This window comes from Aotus nancymaae, unplaced genomic scaffold (genome assembly GCF_030222135.1).
Source record: "Aotus nancymaae isolate 86718 unplaced genomic scaffold, 86718_ANA_hifiasm-v0.15.2.pri h1tg000032l_0, whole genome shotgun sequence".
Classification (NCBI taxonomy): Eukaryota; Metazoa; Chordata; class Mammalia; order Primates; family Aotidae; genus Aotus; species Aotus nancymaae.
The window spans coordinates 24,334,059-24,353,424 of NW_026988445.1; the positions used below are offsets into that span (position 1 = coordinate 24,334,059).

Consider the following 19,366-nt stretch of genomic DNA (forward strand, 5'->3'; position numbering starts at 1 on the left):
AAAATTCTATTTTAGTCTTCATTTTAAAAATATTTTTAAGACATCAGACGGGCCGGGCGCGGTGGCTCAAGCCTGTAATCCCAGCACTTTGGGAGGCCGAGGCGGGTGGATCACGAGGTCAAGAGATCGAGACCATCCTGGTCAACATAGTGAAACCCCGTCTCTACTAATACAAAAAATTAGCTGGGCATGGTGGCGTGTGCCTGTAATCCCAGCTACTCAGGAGGCTGAGGCAGGAGAATTGCCTGAACCCAGGAGGCGGAGGTTGCGGTGAGCCGAGATCGCGCCATTGCACTCCAGCCTGGGTATCAAGAGCGAAACTCCGTCTCAAAAAAAAAAAAAAAAAAAAAAAGACATCAGAAAGCAGTAGATGACTATTCATTCATCCAAGAACCCTCTTTGTCTACAAATATTTACATAGTCCTTCTGAGCATAAAGCATTATCTGCATGTAAGTCATCCTGTTAAATCCAGCTCTCTGAGTGCATGTGCATAGCTTGGGAAGGAAGATGGCTCTTATCCCATTTTTGATTTATCACTGATTCAACGATTCAACAGTATCAAAGGTGCTGTTAAAAGTCCTCCTTGTGTGTGGCATAGTTCCTGTGCTCTTCAGTGAAAGTGACAGGCACCAGTGTCTTGCTTCCTGCGCACTAACGGGCTTCCTATCTACTTCTGAAATACTTTCCAAAACTTTTCATTTTTTTAATTCTGCAAGATGGAGAGAAGAGTTGTCACTGCCCTTTTGGAAGAATGACACATATGGTTTGCAAAGTTTGTTTTTTTTTCTGTTACCCCTCATCTTGAGAATCTCTCCTGGTGAGCTCTAGGCCCCTTTCCTTCCTCTTAGTCTCACATGGAGATTGTGAGTCCCCTGTGGCCATACCAAGGAGTTGTCCAGTCTCCCTCCCTGGGTAGCACCCTCCCTGGGACTCTAGCCCCTGTCATTCCTTCTATCCTTCCCTGTGATCTCCTGTTACCCTCTTTGGAGCCTTTCTCTTCTCGGGTTTCAATGTTGCGCGTCAGTAGTGGAGAAATCCACATGCCTTGTAGACAAGCCCCGTCTTCAATATGGGTCTTCCTGACTGCTCAGTGTACTCTTCTACCTTTCACACAGTTCAGTTTTCTCTTGATAGCGGCCTTGCCAAAAGTTCCCTCTCCTTCCCTTCCTCAAACCAGTGTTCTCCTAGAGGGCCCATCACCTGCTGTTCTGAGGAGCCTAGAACCCACACATCTGCACCCCAGGGCCCTACAGCAGATCTGTCTCTGTGTGCTCATCCTCCCATCATGCCATCTGTCTCTGGAGAAGAATGGTCCCTTCCACGCGTATATTCACTTTTCCCCCATCCTCCCTCTCTTGTCCTTTTAGCCTGATTTCTTACGCTGGCCATTTCCAACATTGAAAGTTAATTTTTTTATGAACAAAATTAAGACTTTTCCTAGACCTCACCTCCCAGTCTTCTTTAACATATTCAAAAAGATATTGAGCCCCCACTGTATGTCCAGCGCTGCCTCCTGTAATCAGCAGCCGTTTTTCTGCTTTCCCTGATCTGTGGGCCTCTCAGCATTGTCTGCACGTCCCTTTCATCTTGAATTTACTTCCACTTTGCATGCACCCTTTAACTACCCTGAACCATCGCTCTTAAAGGTTATCAGTGAACCTTCCTCCTTTTTAACCTAAGCTATTTTTTCCTACCTGAAAACAGAATTTGAGGGAATTGTTACTCTTATTTTTTTGGAGACAGAGTCTTGCTCTGTCTGCCAGGCTGGAGTGCAGTGGCATAATCTCAGCTCACTGCAACCTCTACCTCCCAGGTTCAAGCAATTCTTCTGCCTTAGCTTCCTGAGTAGCTGAGACTGCAGGTGCCCACCACCACACCCAGCCTTTTTTTTTTTTTTTTTTTTTTTTTTGTATTTTTAGTAGAGACAGGGTTTCACCATGTTGGCCAGGCTGGTTTCAAACTCCTGACCTCAGGTGATCCACCCAGTTAGGCCTTCCAAAGTTCTGGGATTACAGGCATGAGCCACCAATCCCAGCCTGTTACTTATTTCTTGACAATGTCATCAATAATATCTCACAATTATGTGTTCTTCCACTTCCTCTTGTTATTTCCTGAATTTGTGGCCGGATTTTTCCTTTTCCACCTCCTGCCTCCTGAAACAGTTAAACCTTTCCTGAGACTGAGTTCTCTGCCCCTCCCATTACACACTCACTCTCTCTCACATCAACAACTTTTATTTTAGATTCAGGGGGTACATATGTAGGTTTATTACCTGGTTATACTGTGGGATGCTGAGGTTTCAGGTATGACAGATCCCATTACCCAGGAAGTAAGCATATTACTCAACAATTAGTTTCTCGACATTCCCCCTCCACCCTGCTCTGGCAGGCCCCATGTTTACTGTTGTCATCTTTGTGTCCGTGAGTACACAATGTTTAGCTCCCACTTACAAGGGAGAACATGCAGTATTTGGGTTTCTGTTCTTGTGGTTAATTCACTTAGGATAATGGCCTCCAGCTGCATCCATGTTGCCGCAAACGAAACGGTTTGTTCTTTTTTACAGCTGCGTGACACTCTTCTTCTGAATCTGCGTCTGTTCTCAAATCACTGTTCTGCAGGTAGATCTCTTTACATTTTAATTTTTTAATGATATCTCCATGGTTTAATTTCTTTTTTAAAAAAATTTATTTATTATACTTTAAGTTCTGGGGTACATGTGCAGAACGTGCAGGTTTGTTACATGTAGATGCCAGGGTGATGGATACAGCAAACCACTGTGGCTTAATTTCTTTGTGTCACGAATTGCTTATATTGCTAGCTGAGCAAGCCACCTTCACACCTAATTCAGCATCTCTAAAACACAGATTTCTTTACTACTGTCTTTCCTAAAACCAGACACACATACACCCAGCACATAGACACATTTCCTTCTTCTTTTAATCTCCCAGGCATTACTGCCCTCCAGCCTTATAAAAATACGTGGAGGATTTCCTTCTCTTCTCTATCCAGTCAGGTGAGACATCTGGTCCAGTATCCCTCATATCCCACTCAGACCTCAGCATCCAAGTCCGCTGCCATGTGCGGAGACTCATGCAAACATGTCATACGTGCCGTCAAGGCCTTTCCTCTCCTGCTTCCTATCAGGACGGCTTTTCATGATCATCCTACCTCAACACTCTCAGTTATGGACTGAGTGTCGCTCCCCTTTTGGACAGATCTTCACTGTAAATGCCAGACAGGAAAATTTAGACTCCAGGAAGAAACTGAAGTCCAAGGGAGAGAATTAAGTTATCAAAGAAATACCTCTTCGTCTCTTTCTTTTTCATATGCTACCGCCTGTAAGTGCACACGCCCCCGTCAAGCTGTCTGAGTATGCTCTGTGCTGAAGACTTCCAGATGTTTTTCTGTAGGCATGAATCCCCTTGAAAGTCTTCCTGCCAAAACTCTACCCAGCTCTTCAGAATCCGACACAAAGCACCTTCCTCTGTCATGTCTTTTATTGTCTTCCCGTACCTGTTAGGAACAGAATAATCCATCTGTGTGTTCTTGTACCTCTGTAACTATTACAAACCCAGTTTTCTTCTGCAACTTAAAAAGCAATATGAAATAAGTGTTTTATTTTACTTTGCTTTTTGGAAACTGGTGCAGATACCATGACACCTAATTTTATTAAGAGTTCACTGCTACTTAGAAGTGTTCTCTTTTTTTATCACTTAAAAAAGAGTCTTCCTCTGTTGCCCAGGCTGGAGTATAGTGGTGTAAGCTAGGCTGACTGCAACCTCTGACTCCCAGGCTCAAGCAATTGTCATGCCTCAGCCTCCTGAGTAGCTGGGACTACAGGTTTGAACTACCACCTGTAATATTTTTAGCAGAGATGGAGTTTTGCTATATTAGCCAGCCTGGTCTCAAACTCTTGGCCTGAAGTCATCCACCCACCTCGGCCTCCCAAAGTGCTGGGATTACAAGTGTGAGCCGCCATGCATGGCCCAAATACACTTTTTAAATTTGATGAGTCCCCCCACCTCTTGAATTCCTTTTCCTTTAATGTTTAGTCTAAGCATTGCTTCCAGATACCTTTTGCATAAAGACTATCTTTATCACTTCAGTCTTCCACTGAAAGCATTTTAATAACTCTGCATTGCTCTTGGGACAAAGGACGAGAAAATACAGTAAAAATTTAAAGGCATTGTATCTAAAGAAAACTTAGAATTCTATAGTACTAGAATTTTGTATTGCCTCTGTACAGCTTGGGCTCACACATTCTGATGCTTTACTGTTCTAGGTTAACATTAAAAAGAACTCTAAACTCATAATGTGTTGGTATCTGGAGAGCAGAATTCTAATTTATCACATCAGAGTGTGATTGCAGAAGCTTGCGTTGTTTGTTGATGGTTAGGATGCATTTTCCTGTCCAGTCCTTCTCATTAGAAAGATAGTTTGGGGTCTTATACAGAGAATGAACCGGTAGTTCTAGAGATAATAGGATTCAGGAAAATGCCATATGCTACTTTACACCACACTAAGAAACTGAAAGGGACATTAATTTCTTTAAAGAGCATCCCCGCCTACATAGTTGAACACTATCTTTTTTCTACGTCCTTAAACAATTTCTATTCTGACTGACTTCATGCTGAGCTTCCATCTCACTGAAAATTCCCTGAGCCACTGTCAGCATGGAGCCTGTTGACACTTGGTGCCTGGTCCTGCGCTTCTGGACACAAACCCTACTCATATGACTCTTAGCTTGGAGCCAGCGTTCCCCAAAGTTAGGCAAGATTTCTAATGCCTTAAAAGGGAAAGGTAGGGTAAAAATAATTAAGTCCAATATCCTTTCCCTTTTAAACTTTTTGTACGCTCCTTTCTTTGTCTTTATTATGTGAAATTGACTTCTTTGTTCTGTGTGTTTCAGACAACTTGTAGGAACAAATTGTTATTCATCCAGTTAACAAAGTGGCATTTCTCTCCATGTTGTTATTTTTTTCCTTAAAAAGGGATTTATTTCTGCAGTCCTGGCTTTACTGTTTTGTTTTCTTAATACTTTGCTGGATGAAATGGTTAAGAGCACTGAACTTCATTATTCTTTAACATAAAGAACCAGACTCAGATTTAACTAATTTTCCTCAAATTATTCACGTCTTGAACTATACGTGTCACCCAAGTTGATGCTAATATGAAAGGGACTGTTGATTAAAAGATAAAAGGGGAAAAAATCTAGAATGACATAGAAAAGTTAGAAAGACCCAGAAAGACTTTATATATGACCAGGGGATAATAAGGTGGAAGGAGTTATACTTGACACTGCATTCTAATATACTAATGATGATATTGTCATTTAAAAATACAATCTACTATATAAAAAACAACTTTTAAATAGAATGTTACAAGCATATTCAAAAGTAGAGAGAATACTATAAGCAACCCACTGTACCCATCTTCCAGCTTCAATAATTAGCAATATGTGGCCAGGGCCAACTCTTTTCTTTTACATGGTACTCCTTTCTCACAAGCACTGATTATTTTAAAACAAACACAAGACAAAAATATCTCTGCATGTGACTAAATTAATATTCAGTATTAAAGATGCTTCTTGAAATATGAGATTTTAAGAGATCAGTCTGATATTATGAAAGAATAAGAAGCCAGTTAAGATTTTATTTTAATCAACTATATTAAGGTATAATACAAGTGCAATAATAAGTGCTCATCTTAAGTGTATATTTGGATGAGATTAGAGAAATTTATCTACCATGTTCCTACCATTAAATCAAGCTCTAACATATTTCCACAACTCTTACAGCTCTCCCTTGTTGCCCTAAACACATGCCACCCCCACCCCAAGCCCCAGAAAAAAACACTTTTCTGCTTTCTGGCCTATATATTCTATTTCTTTTATCTAGAGCTTCATAAAAATAAAATCATGTGTGAAGTATTTTTGTGTCTGACTTCATTTGCACAGTGTATTTTTTTTTTTTTTTTTGAAATTTACGTGTATTGTGAATATCAGTAGTTCATCACTTTGTATTGCATCTTTAAAATTCCATTGCATGACAATATCACATTTTACTTCTCCAGCCCATCTGATGGATAATTGTTTTTCTGTTTTGTTTTGTTTCCATTTTATGGAGATAGAGTCTCACTCTGTCACCCAGGCTGGAGTGCAGTGGCGTAATCTCAGCCACTGCAACCACTGCCTCCCAGAGTCAAGAGATTCTCCTGCCTCAGCCTCCTAAATAGCTGGGATTACAGGCGTGCTCCACCACACCCAGCTATTTTTTATATTTTTAGTAGAGATGGGGTTTCACCATGTTGGCCAGGCTAGTCTTTTTTTTTTTTTTTTTTTTGAGACAGAGTTTCGCTCTCGTTACCCAGGCTTGAGTGCAATGGCACGATCTCGGCTCACCGCAACCTCCGCCTCCTGGGTTCAAGCAATTCTCCTGCCTCAGCCTCCCTAGTAGCTGGGATTACAGGCACACCCCACCATGCTCGGCTAATTTTTTGTTTGTTTAGTAGAGGCAGGATTTCATCATGTTGACCAGGATGGTCTCGATCTCTTGACCTCGTGATCCACCCACCTCAGCCTCCCAAAGTGCTGGGATTATAGGCGTGAGCCACCTCGCCTGGCTGGCCAGGCTAGTCTTGAACTCCCAACCTCAGATGATCTACCCTCTTCAGCCTCCCAAAGCGTGATAATTGAGTTTTTTCTTTCCCAGTTTGGGGTGACTGTGGATAGTTTCTGTGAACATTCATGTGCGAGTTTCTGTATAAACATGTATCTTTCACTTCTCTTTGATAAAGAAGTAGGAGTATAATTGCTCAGGGGTATATTGAGTATGTGTTTAGCTATGTAATAAACGTTCTATCATGTGTTTTCTAAATGGGTTGTACCACGTTACATTCCCATCAGGAGTGCATGAGAATTATAGTTGCTTCCCATCTCTGCCAACGTAGATGTAGTATGTTGTTCTAATTTTAGCCATTCTTATAGATAAGGAATAGTATCTTATTATGGCTTTCATTTGCATTTTCCTAATGACTAATTTTATTTAGCATCTTTTTCATGGGATTACTAGACTCCTCAAATTTTAATCACCATTTGTTCAACTTAGTGAGGCAACCACACTCACCATGGGTTCTCTTTTCTCTACCCATTTTCCATAAATGTCTTCAAAATAGAAAGCCCAGGCTGGGTGCAGTGGCTTACCCTGTAATCCCAATACCTTGGGAGGCTGTGGAGGGAAGATCACTTGAGCCCAAGAGTTTGAGACCAGCCTGGTTAACAGAGGGAGACCCCATCTCTACAATTTTTTTTAAATGAGCTGGGCACAGTGGTGCACTCTATAGTCGCAGTTACTTAGGAGGCTGGCGTTGGAGAACTGCTTCAGACTAGGAGGGGAAGGCTGCAGTGAACCAGGGTCACTCTACTGCACCCCAGCCTGGGTGACAGAGCAAGATCCTGTCAAACAAGCAAAAAAAAGCCCAGATGTAGCTTTTCCTTCTCACATTTATTGCAGTCATGCACTCTGCCTATTGTCCAATTCTTGAAAAGTTATTTTATTTTAGTTTTTTTTTTTTTTTTTTTTTTTGAGAAGGCAAGGTGGGGATGTAGGTTATATTTCATCCTGTTATTCTCACTTAGATATAATTGGAAATCTAGATTCATTTTTGAGAAATAATTTCTAAATTTTTTTTTTTGGTTTATCAAGGGCCAACCCTGGAAAACTCCAGTCAGAATTTATAGAAGAAAATTCTTCAACTGATTACATCTAGGCTCAGTCTCTGGTGGTAGGAGAATATGACACCAAGAAAGAAAAGGAAAATCATGCCTCCTTGTTGAATTTGGGGAATTCTGCAAAACAAAAATGACAGTGAAAGGGAGGAGGCAAAGCAGTGTGAATCATACCTCCCAGGTTTTCCACCTGAAATTTTATCCCAGAGAATGGAGAGGCACATTGGTGAAAATAAGTTATGCACAAACAGGGATTCATTTCACATGTAGCCCTCTACCAGTATTTTAGTGAACTTGGAAGTTCAGCCTGTCAGTCAGAGGAAAGCCTTCCAAATTACTTTCCAGTCTGGCATAAATAGGACCCCAAGATAGCTGGAGGACTTGGCAATGAGGATGGGATGCTACCATACAGATGAAGGCGGCTCTCTCCTGAGGGTTGCAGCACTCTAGGGCTCCATGGGCATGACAGCCAGACCTCAGAAAAGGCCTCCTTGTCAGCAGGATGCAAGAGGAGACCAAGAACAGAGATGTCTACCCGAGCTTACTAGGTCAAGAAAATGCAAATGACATGCATTCAAGTGGTAAACGTCACTGTCAATATCAGCAGGGTTAGGAGCACCCAGGTGGATAAGGAGCCCCATGCCATAGATCAGAGAAGATAATCAAATACTGGAGACACAGACTCATTCTTCTGTTCCAGAGTTCATTTAAACCGTTCCTCTTTCTTCCCACTACACAAACACACACACATCACACACACATATGAGGTGGGGGAGAAAGAATGGGAAATGAAGGTTAACAGGGGAACTTATCCAAAGGAAATTGGACACTGCTTGAATTACATTTAACTTTGTGTTTCTTTTTTATACATGCATGTATAAGCATAATGCATGGGGAGGGGCAAGGGTTTGTGAATGTCTAATGACTTGTAAGATTTATAAACTTAGGGAGCCCCTTTGTTTTCTAAGAACTATTAACCCAGGTGGTGGGTAGCGCAGTTTTGCCACCTTCCTATCATGTCTAAAAGATAGGAGAGGCCGGACGCGGTGGCTCATGCCTGTAATCCCAGAACTTTGGGAGGCCGATAGAGGGCGGATCACAAGGTCAGGAGATTGACACCATCCTGGCCAACATGGTGAAACCCCGTCTCTCCTAAAAAATACAAAAAATTAGCTGGGCATAGTTGTGCACTCCTGTAGTCCCAGCTACTCGGGAGGCTGAGGCAGGAGAATTGCTTGAACTCAGGAGGTGGAGATTGCAGTGAGCCGAGATGGTGCGACTGCACTACAGCCTGAGAGATAGTGCAAGAATCCATCTAAAAAATAAATAAATAAAAGACAGGAGATTTTTTGAAGCAGCAGATGTTAGAAATGCACTGCCTAAGACTATCGATGAGACCAAGGCTAGAGAGATGTGAATAGGGGCACATGTGAGACGCATGGTGAACATCTTCTAGTTTACCATTATTCCATCGTGAGACAGAAGCAGCACCCCTAAATTAGATTCAGTTTCTTCAAATACACCTTCTTCCTGCCTGCCCAGCAGAAGACAGAATGGCTTCCTGGAGCTGGAGAACATGCTTGGGCCATGGCCTGATGCCTTAAAGCAGAGACTGAAGGAGTAGGAGAATTCTGCAGCTCAGCCCTTTTCTTTAGCTCTTTCCTTGTCTGGAGAATGGGGTAGGAATGGGATGGAGGGAATGTGAGAAGGTGATGTGTGCAGTGCAGAGTGGAAGACTGTTGATCCTGCATTTAAACACATATCCAATAGCAATTCTGTCAACAAATCTTCCTGTTAGTGTCATGTTATTTCCCATAAACTGTTGTTATGATAAGAAATTGATTTTTATCATACTCTATCTCCACCCCTCCTCCAATATCAAATTGTTAATAATTTAATAAAATAATATCGTGTATACTGGAAACTAACCATGCAAACACATATCCCACATATATCAGCTGTGTTTTCTTTTTATTTCTGTGTCTATATTTTTATTCAATGTATATTTTAATGAGTATAATTCAATAGTATATTGTGAAAATGAGATTATGATTTTAATGTATTTATAATTACTCTGCCCTACCACAACTAATTTTTTTCTGAGCATCCTTTTAGTTTTTATTTACTATATATAGTATCTATTTATCATCAGAGCACATAATTGTATATTCTGTTTTTGTTATCATTTGCCATGTTGCTACCTATTCATCACTTATGACTACTTAATGCATCATGGAATTTCTACACCAACATTTCTTAAATGCTTTCCTGTCGGATACACAAATAGTTTGTATTTTTCACTATTATAAATACAGATCGAGCAGCCCTAATCTGAAATCTAAAACGCTCCAAAATCCAAAACTTTTTGAGCACCAACATGACACTCTAAGGAAATGCTCTCCGGAGAATTTCACACTTTTTGGATTTTTGGGTTAGGAATGCTCCACAAGTACAAATATTCCAAAATCCGAAAAAATGTCAGAAACCTGAAACACTTCTGATCCCAAACATTCCAGATACAGAATACTCAACCTGTAATGCTACAGTGATCATTTTCCTAGGAATGCCATTTTTTTAACTTTAAATTGTTTTCATGAAATAATTTGTGAGTGGGATTAGTAGGTCCACAGATATGAATATATTTAAGGACCCAATATAGGTACAGGTCAGATTGGTGATTTGCTGGGCTGTACATATTTACAGGACCACTAGAAAATATAAATTTATTTGTTCTTTTTCCAAGTTTCATCCTTTTTTATTAATTATAATTGCAACTAGTGCAACTCGTGTCATTTTTGTTTTTATTTGTGTTTCTTTGAGTGTTACTGAGGTAAAAGATATGTGGTACTTACTATTTGAAAATTAGTGTGGCTTAATTAGAAAAATCACCTAAGTGTCAGACAAGCAGATGCAAATTCCAACTCAGGCCTCTTCCTGTTGTATGTTAAGTGGATGAGTCTCTCACAAAAATAATTTCTTCATTGGTAAATTGGTAACAATGGTGTCTCCTTTACAAGCTTGTTGAAACGATTTGGTGAATTAATCAATGCCTTGTGGTCTGGTGGCCATACAGGATGTTATTACTCCTCCTCGCTGTCTCTGCTTCTCTAATTTTATCTACCTCCCCTCCTACTCCTGACTTCTTCTTGCATGGATTATCCATTCGAGTTCTTTTGATACAAAGTTTTCTAGACCCCACTTTCTCATGCCAGAATTTATGTTAATAGGGGCCAATTATCAGTGTTCTCTAGAAACCTGATCTCTCGATAGCAAGTGCTGAATTAGATTGCAAATCACTGAGGTCAGTTCTATTCACCCCATGAGTTTCCTTGTGTTCACCCGGCCAAATTTACATTAAAAATTAATACTTTTCCATAAATTGCTCATTTTTGGATGCTCTGTACAGTCCAATTTCTCTTTTAAACATATTATCCAAGTTTTCACCCATTAGGTTTCTCAGAGACTTTCTGATTTGTTCTCTTTGTCTTGGTTTCAGATAATACTTCAGCTTAATCTTCTGTTACCTCCCACCCAAGAACAACAAGCTTAATTCTTGTAATAACAGGTGTAGTTTGTCAAGCAATTGCAAGACAAGATCATCGCCAGAAGTTGCATCTCAGAATGGTACTGCCACTTGGATTTTGTCTGTCTCATACCCAGTGTCTGCTTTCTAGGCATTATTGCTCATTATCTGGAAATTGGTTTCTATCTTGAGGGAATTTGTAGTAGGAACTGCCTTTTAAAGCAGTCTCTCTTCTTTGAAGCCAAAAGTAATTTCTAATATGTTATAAGGTATCAGAAAGCCAGTAACAAGCATACAGTTTCTCAATTGGAAAAGCATTAGAAATATCAAATTCTCTCCTCTTTCATGAGGGAGAGGCAATTTACGGGCTGCCAAAAGATTCTCTAGTCTCTCACCTTCATGATAAGACATTGAGCTGTGTAGGAAATATTCTAAGCAGTTCCACTTTAGGAGTTTAAAAGAAAAAATGGGAGGTGGGAAAGAGGAAGGGGAAAAATGCTCAACAGTCTTCCCAGCTTCAACAACTGTATTTCACAACCTCTGGAGAATCTCAGAGGCTCCTTTAGATATTATTTTGCATGAGCCTTCTCTTATTAAGTGTCATAAAGAAGGTTTCTTTATTTTTGCATTATTAAGCCTGTTTTCCCCCCATATCCATGCCCACTATCCCTGTTTTCACCTGTTACAAATAAGTGCTAGCCTTTTTCTACCTGAACAGACAAGGCAGTTCTAACTTCTTATCAGCATCAAAGACCCTTGCCCCAGACGCTACGCCAGCAAAGTTACAAAAGTACTAAGGATTCCAGAGGCGGAAATCACAAAGCTTGAGAGAAGCTCATATATAACAATTAAGTCTGCAGGGGAAAATTGAGGATCATACACAGCTGGATTCAGACAGAATGACCAGGTTTTCTGTAGTTGCTGGACAGTACAATGTAGCCTGAAATGTCTGCCATGTGGATTACAGAGAAGTCTATTATTGAAACTCACAAGGTGAGAAAATGTGGACGTGATCACAGTGTAGTGTGCCTGCCCCATGCTTGCAGTTATGACATTGGAAACAGGAAGGGTGAGACTGGAAACAGTCCATTTCTGCCCAGAGCCCGTTCTGTAGCACACAACAGCACAACACTGTCAAGAAATAGTGTCTATGGTCGTCATGCCACATTCATCATTGTGCCACACTTCTTCAAGAACCCTGGCATCACAGCTCTCCTTGGGATGAAAGGAGGACCGGTCCCCAGTTTGAGCCTCTACTCCCAGTCTGCACAAATCACGCTGTGGCATTGGGCAAGCTCGTTAACCTTAATCTCCCCTAGCACATGGTAGAGGTGAACTTACACTGCCCAACCTGTAGAGAGATTGTGAAACCAGAATGAGATAATGTGTGCAAAGGATTTTGGAACGAGTTTCAAATTCTGAAAATTCTTGGGGGGTGTGCTTTCCTTTGTACTGTTAGGCTGATTTGCAGTCATTTAAATCAAAAAAGGATATTCTGCAACTTTGTGTGTAAGCTTGATTTTCCTCATGTTGTTGTGAGCCCCCATTGGGGCAGCTTTAGGCACATGACATTCCCCCCTCACAACTTCCTGCGTGGGAGTGTGACAGCTAGATCTCTTTCTCCTCCTTCCCCATCCCATTTCCCTTTGTCTGTAGGTCACTCTCCTATACTGCATACAAGACTCAGGTTAAAGACCCTCTGCTCTGTGATGTCACCTTCTTACCTAACTCTCTGCACCTGGGACTGGCAATGATTTAGCTTCCCATATCCTAGATGGGGGTGATCTACATGTAACTTGGCCTCTTTCCCTCATTAGACTTGGCTTTTTAAGAACAGGACTAAGCCTCTACTTAATATTTTAACCCAATACCTGCTTCATATTATTTGCTTAGTAAATATTGCTCAAAATGATGAGTGAATGCCAAAGACTTGTCACCATGAAATAAATAGAATTGGTGAAGTGAGTGATTCTTAAATTATTTGCTATAAAAATTTAGGGGAAACTCATACCTAGTTGTGTCTTTGTTTTGTGCTGCTATAACAAAATGCCACAGACTGGGTAATTTACAATCAACAGACTTGTTGGCTTGTAATTCCGGGGTCTGGAAGGTCTAAGATCAAGGCGCTAGTATCTGGCCTTCTTGCTGAGTCACCACATAGCCGAAGAATGCAGTGTTTTCACATAACAAAGGCAGGAAAGCAAAAGAGGAAAAGAGGGAGGAAGGGGACAAACTCAACCTGTGGTAACAGCATTCTCCCACCCCTCAGGTCACAGCCCTCATAGCCTAATCACCTCTTAAAGGACCCACCTCTTACTACTGTTATACTGGCAATTAAATTTCAATATGAGTTTTGAAAACATTAGTCATTTTATACAAAACCACAACAGCTTTATATCAACCTAATAATATAAATGTATGTATGTGGACATATTTGTGGGGGACGCTTATAACATACTCCCAATTATTGGAAGTTTCAAACTGAGGACAGATGACCATATGACAGAAACCATAAGCTGAGGCATCTGTGTTGAACAGGTGGTTACAGCGTCTCATTGTTTCCCCAGTAACTGCTGTGGAGCACTCCCTCAGCGGGATACTAACAGGTGTTGTAGAATAATATGTAACAAACCTGCACGTTCTGCACATGTACCCCAGAACTTAAATTTAAAATAAATGTTTTAATAGAACTTTTTGAAGAAGTGTATTTGGAAATGCCGGCTAAATCTCCATTTTTGAAATCTATCATGCAATTAATATTTCGTCTCGCAATTCAGTGATCCGAGTGAACTACCTGTTCTTTTATCTTATTTTAAACTTACCCCTTCCCTCTTTCGTTTTTAGTTTTTGCGGTGGCGTGGCACCTGGTCTCTTTCTACAAGGAAAGTTCAACACACAGGACAGTTCTCGACACATTGGATTGGTTTGATGATCCCACCTGCAATAGGTATGTAAAACCTCCAATACACATTTACTGACACTTGAATCATAACCATGGATGTATATTTGTTCCCGTGGATTGCTGAGAATGGAATCTGCTCTGAGCAATTAAATTCATGTGTCAGAGATGACTTTTGTCTTTTCTACTTAGAAGTATATGTTTATATTCTGGCATCTACAACTCCTGAGGAATACTTCATTTTCTTTGTTATATGATAAACTCAAATCAAGCATATGGCCGTTCGAAGAGAGAGGAGAAAGTCTATGCTTATGTGGTTGTGAAAATAAGATTTAGCCAAAACTCTATGGAAATCAAATGAATGAAATATGACTGTACTCTGGTATGTTACAAGTGTGGTATCTGTAGTCCAAAATTCTTACAGAAAAAATATCAACTTCTTTCCCTCCCCAAATTAATCCATGCTTAGAGAAAATTGTGTAATAAATCACAGAATGACTGCATATGTGACTTAATTAATAGAATTATATCAATCGACTAAAAAACTTAGATTTTGTGACAGTTATTCCCTTTGTGTATGACAACATAAATATTACGTAAGAACAAAAACGTATGGCATTTTATAATAACTCCCAATCTTAGGTGATCTGCCCTCCTCGGCCTCCCAGTGTTTAATGCATTATCTTGAAGGGGATATTCTGAAAGTAGAGTCTCCCAATATGTAAATATAGCAGCCTGTAGCTTCTGTCTAATTCAGACTTACTTGGATGAGCACTGTTTGTGAGTATGTAACATAGATAGATAGACAGGTAGGTAGGTAGGTAGGTAGATAGATAGAAAGAAAAACAGATGAGACATAGGCATCTCACTACACCTATTGCATAATATATGCATGTGTTTGTGTGTTTGTATATATAGTATGCAATGACTAAGGGATACTTTATTACAAGATTGATTGCTTACTTGTATGCAACTTTTAAAAATATAATTAGAAATATAGCAGGCTTGTAAAATACTGGTACATATTTGGAAAAGTGCCCCTTAAATTCTAGTTTCAACAGGAGAAATATATAACAACTCACCTGCCTCTGCCTCCTCCCCCGCCCCAAAAAAAGTCTGTTGAAAATCAAGTTTGGGAAGTTGGGAAGTAGCACAGACAAGAATTAATCAATGTGAGTTCAAGACCTGGCTCTGCTACTTAACAAAGGCCTTGGGAAGGTTTCTATACTTTCGTGGGAAAAGTGTTATGATTTAAATCAGAACGGATGAAAAGGAGAGTGAGAGAGCGTAGATAAATTCACCTCAAATTGCAATGTCCCAAATGTATCTGGTCACGTTTATTCTTAGAGCTGTGTGTAGTAATTAATGGATATGTTTCTAAGGTTCTCCAAAGAGTTTTACTTTTACATTCTGTGAGAGTCTGAAATCCACAATAAGAGATTAATGTCCCTGATTTAAGGCAGAAATAGTGACTGGTCATCTACTGGTTGGATCCACCTTAGTTCATTTATTTTATTATTTATCTTGGGCCTACACAAATTTATATGCATGATAATTAAGAAGCTGCCAAATCTGGTCATCTACTGGTTGGATCCACCTTAGTTCATTTATTTTATTATTTATCTTGGGCCTACACAAATTTATATGCATGATAATTAAGAAGCTGCCAAATGAAAAAATCAGGACCATTCACATAAAAATTTGGATTCCCAGTCTTCTCTTTCGCTGTAATGGTCAGAAATTCTTCCTATAAATTTTTACGTCTAACCCATCAAGTCCACAGTCCACTCTGAGCTAGCAGGTCTCAGCCCTCACTGTGAAGAGATACTGGTGCTCAGGCTTCACCGCAGAAAATTAAATCAGCACCTCTTAGAGTGGACCTTGGGCTTCAGAATGTTTACCAAGTTCCTCAAATTATTCCAGCGTGCAGCCACTGCTCTAATACCTTCACTTCTCGTTGTGTAAAAACATTCCCCGAGTCCAAGTTCCGTTCATTACTTCCTCATCTCGCCACTCTTCTCTGATAGTCCCTAAGTCATCTTATTTCTATTCTTGTACTATTCAATCCATGCTTCAGACTCCTGCTTCACCATCTTCAATAATAGTAATAATAATAATAATTTAGGGTGATAATTTATACTTAGGTTGAATAAAGAATCTGACTTAGGCTTTGTTGAAGGATTGAGTCATTAAAGCATTGAATTTTAGGAGCAATTGGAAGAAAGCGTACACAAGCTGTAGCAGTACCTTCTGCTTGGTCTTCTCCTCCCAGAAGTGACCCATAGTGATCCTTAGGCCAAAAGTAATTCACAAGTGTAGAAATGACAGATATTGCTGACCTATCCTACAGATCGCCACCTAATCAGGGTCCTGATCACACCTTACATAGGGAGCAAAGGGATGTTGTAATTTGGCAGTGACACTATGATAAGATTAATTTTATGTCACAGCTACCAAAGTGTATTAAATGTCTCTCCTTCCTAAGTTGCATGATTCACCCAACAAAATTTGATATGGGTGAATTTTTAGGCAGAATAGCAGGATTTAGTGTGTATGTGGTTGGAGTGCTTGTAGCTGAGGTCTTATCTCCTGCTGCTCAGACATGTAAATGACCTTCATTCCCACTAATGAATAACATTTTATTTGAACTGTAGAAGAGACTTTTTTTTCTCCTAAGTAACTGTATAAACCATTTGTATTAGTCCATTTTCACGCTGCTAATTAAGACATACCCAAGACTGGGAAGAAAAAAGAGTTTAATTGGACTTATAGTTCCACCTGCCTGGGGAGGCCTCAGAATCATGGCAGGAAGTGAAAGGCACTTCTTACATGGCAGCAGCAAGAGAAAAATGAGGAGGAAGCAAAAGCAGAAACCCGTGCTAAACCCATCAGATCTCTTGAGACTTATTCACTCTGACGAGAATAGCACAGGAATGACTGGCTCCATGATTCAGTTACCTCCCCTTGGGTCCCTCCCACAACACGTGTGAATTCTGGGAGATACCATTCAAGTTAAGATTTGGGTGGGGACACAGCCAAACTATATCATTCTACCCCTGGCTCCTCCAAATCTCATGTTCTCACATTGCAAAACCAATCATGCCTTCCTAACAGTCCCCCAAAGTCTTAACTCATTTTAGCATTAACCCAAAAGTCCACAGTCCCAAGTCTCATCTGAGACAAGGCAAGTCCCTTTGCCTATGAGCCTATAAAATCAAAAGCAAGCTAGTTACTTTCTAGATACAATGTGGGTACAGGTATTGGGTAAATACAGCCATTCCAAGTGGGAGAAATTGACCAAAACAAAGGGGTTACAGGGCCGATGCAAGTCCAAAATCCAGTGGAGCAGTCAAATATAAAAGCTCCAAAATGATCTCCTTTGACTCCAGGTCTCACATCCAGGTCAGCTTATGTAAGAGGTGGGTTGCCATGGTCTTGGGCAGCTCCACCCCTGTGGCTTTACAGGGTACAGCCTCCCTCCTGGCCACTTTCACAGGCTGGCATTGAGTGTCTGTGGCTTTTCCAGGCACACGGTGCGAGCTGTTGGTGGATCTACCATTCTGGGGTCTGGAGGACAGTGGCCCTCTTCTCACAGCTCCACTAGGCAGTGCCCCAGTAGGGACTCTGTGTGGGGGCTCTGACCCCACATTTCCCATCTGCACTGCCCTAGCAGAGGTTCTCCGTGGGGGGCCCCACCCTGTGGCAAACTTTTTCCTGGGCATCCAGGTGTTGCCATATATCTTCTGAAATCTAGGCGGAGGTTCCCAAACCTCAGTTCTTGACTTCCATGCACCTGCAGGCTCAGCACCATGTGAAAATCGCCAAGGCTTGGGGCTTCCACCCTCTGAAGCCACATTCAGAGCTCTATGTTGGTCTCTTTCAGCCATGCCTGGAGCAGCTGAGACACAAGGCACCAAGTCCATATGCTGCACACAGCACAGGGACCCCAGGCCCTGCCCACGAAACCACTTTTTCCTTCTGAGCTTCCAGGCGTGTGACAAGAGGGGCTGCCGTGAAGGTCTTTGACGTGGCCTGGGGACATTTTCCACATGGTCTTGGGGATTCACATTAGGCTTCCTGCTACCTATGCAAATTTCTATAGCAGCTTGAATTTCTCCTCAAAAAATGGGTTTTTCTTTTCTACTGCATTGTCAGACGGCAAATTTTCTGAACTTTTATGCTCTGTTTCTCTTTCAAAATGGAATGTTTTTAAAAGCAACCAAGTCACCTTTTGAATGCTTTGCTGCTTATCTTCCACCAGATACCCTAAATCATCTCTCTCAAGTTCAAAGTTTCACAGATCTCTAGGGCAGGGGCAAAATGCCGCCAGCCTCTTTGCTAAAACATAAGAAGAGTCAGTTTTCAACAAGTTCCTCATCTCCATCTGACACCTCCTCAGCCTGGATCTTATTGTTCATATCACTATCAGGATTTTTGTCAAAGCAATTCAACAAATATCTGGGAAGTTCCAAACTTTTCCACATTTTCCTGTCTTCTTCTGGGTCCTCCAAACTGTTCCAACCTCTGCCTGTTACCCAGTTTCAAAGTTGCCTCCTAATTTTCAGATATCTTTTAGCAACACCGCATTCTACTGATACCAATTTACTCTATCAGTCAGTTTTCAGGCTGGTGATAAAGACATACCTGAGACTGGGAAGAAAAAAGGGGTTTAATTGGACTTACAATTCCACATGGCTGGGGAGGCCTCAGAATCATGGTGGGAGGCCAAAGGCACTTCTTACATCGTGGTGGCAAGAAAAATTAGGAGGAAGCAAAAGCAGAAACCCCTGATGAACCCATCAGATCTCATGAGACTTACTCACTATCAAGAGAATAGCACGGGAACGACTGGCCCCATGATTCAATTACCTCCCCCTGGGTCCCTCCCACAACATGTGGGAATTCTGGGAGGTGTGATTCAAGTTGAGATTTGGGTGGGGACACAGCTAAACCTTATCACTATTGTTTTAGCTTCTGAAATCTTTCCTGTGGACTCTTATGTGGGTGGTTGGGTAGTTACATTTCCCATTGGAAGGAAAGAAGATGGAATGTCATAAGAAGCTTTTCTTCACAAAAGATGACTTTAGAGATATTTTAATTGGGATTTATAAAGAAATTGATAAATTCAAACCACATGGAAGCTAAATGGAAATCTGGGTCTGTGCCAATACCCCTGGTGCATGGCACAATCAGTTACTGTTTTATCCTGGTAACAAC

At 40.9% G+C, this 19,366-nt stretch overlaps 1 protein-coding gene across 12 annotated transcripts in view; it reads left to right on the top strand.

Moving 5' to 3' along the window:
* CHRM3 (cholinergic receptor muscarinic 3) overlaps window positions 1-19,366 on the top strand; it is a 490,492-nt gene that overhangs the window by 241,997 nt on the left and 229,129 nt on the right. For 8 of the 12 annotated variants that reach the window (XM_064383637.1, XM_064383638.1, XM_012443747.2 and 5 more), the window contains one exon: window positions 14,095-14,197. The gene's annotated coding sequence lies outside the window, so the exon portion shown is untranslated. Of the gene's footprint in view, window positions 1-2,564; window positions 2,623-11,223; window positions 11,352-14,094; window positions 14,198-19,366 lie in introns of those variants that run through there. The other 4 variants (XM_064383639.1, XM_064383636.1, XM_064383643.1 and 1 more) reach the window with 3 other exon arrangements.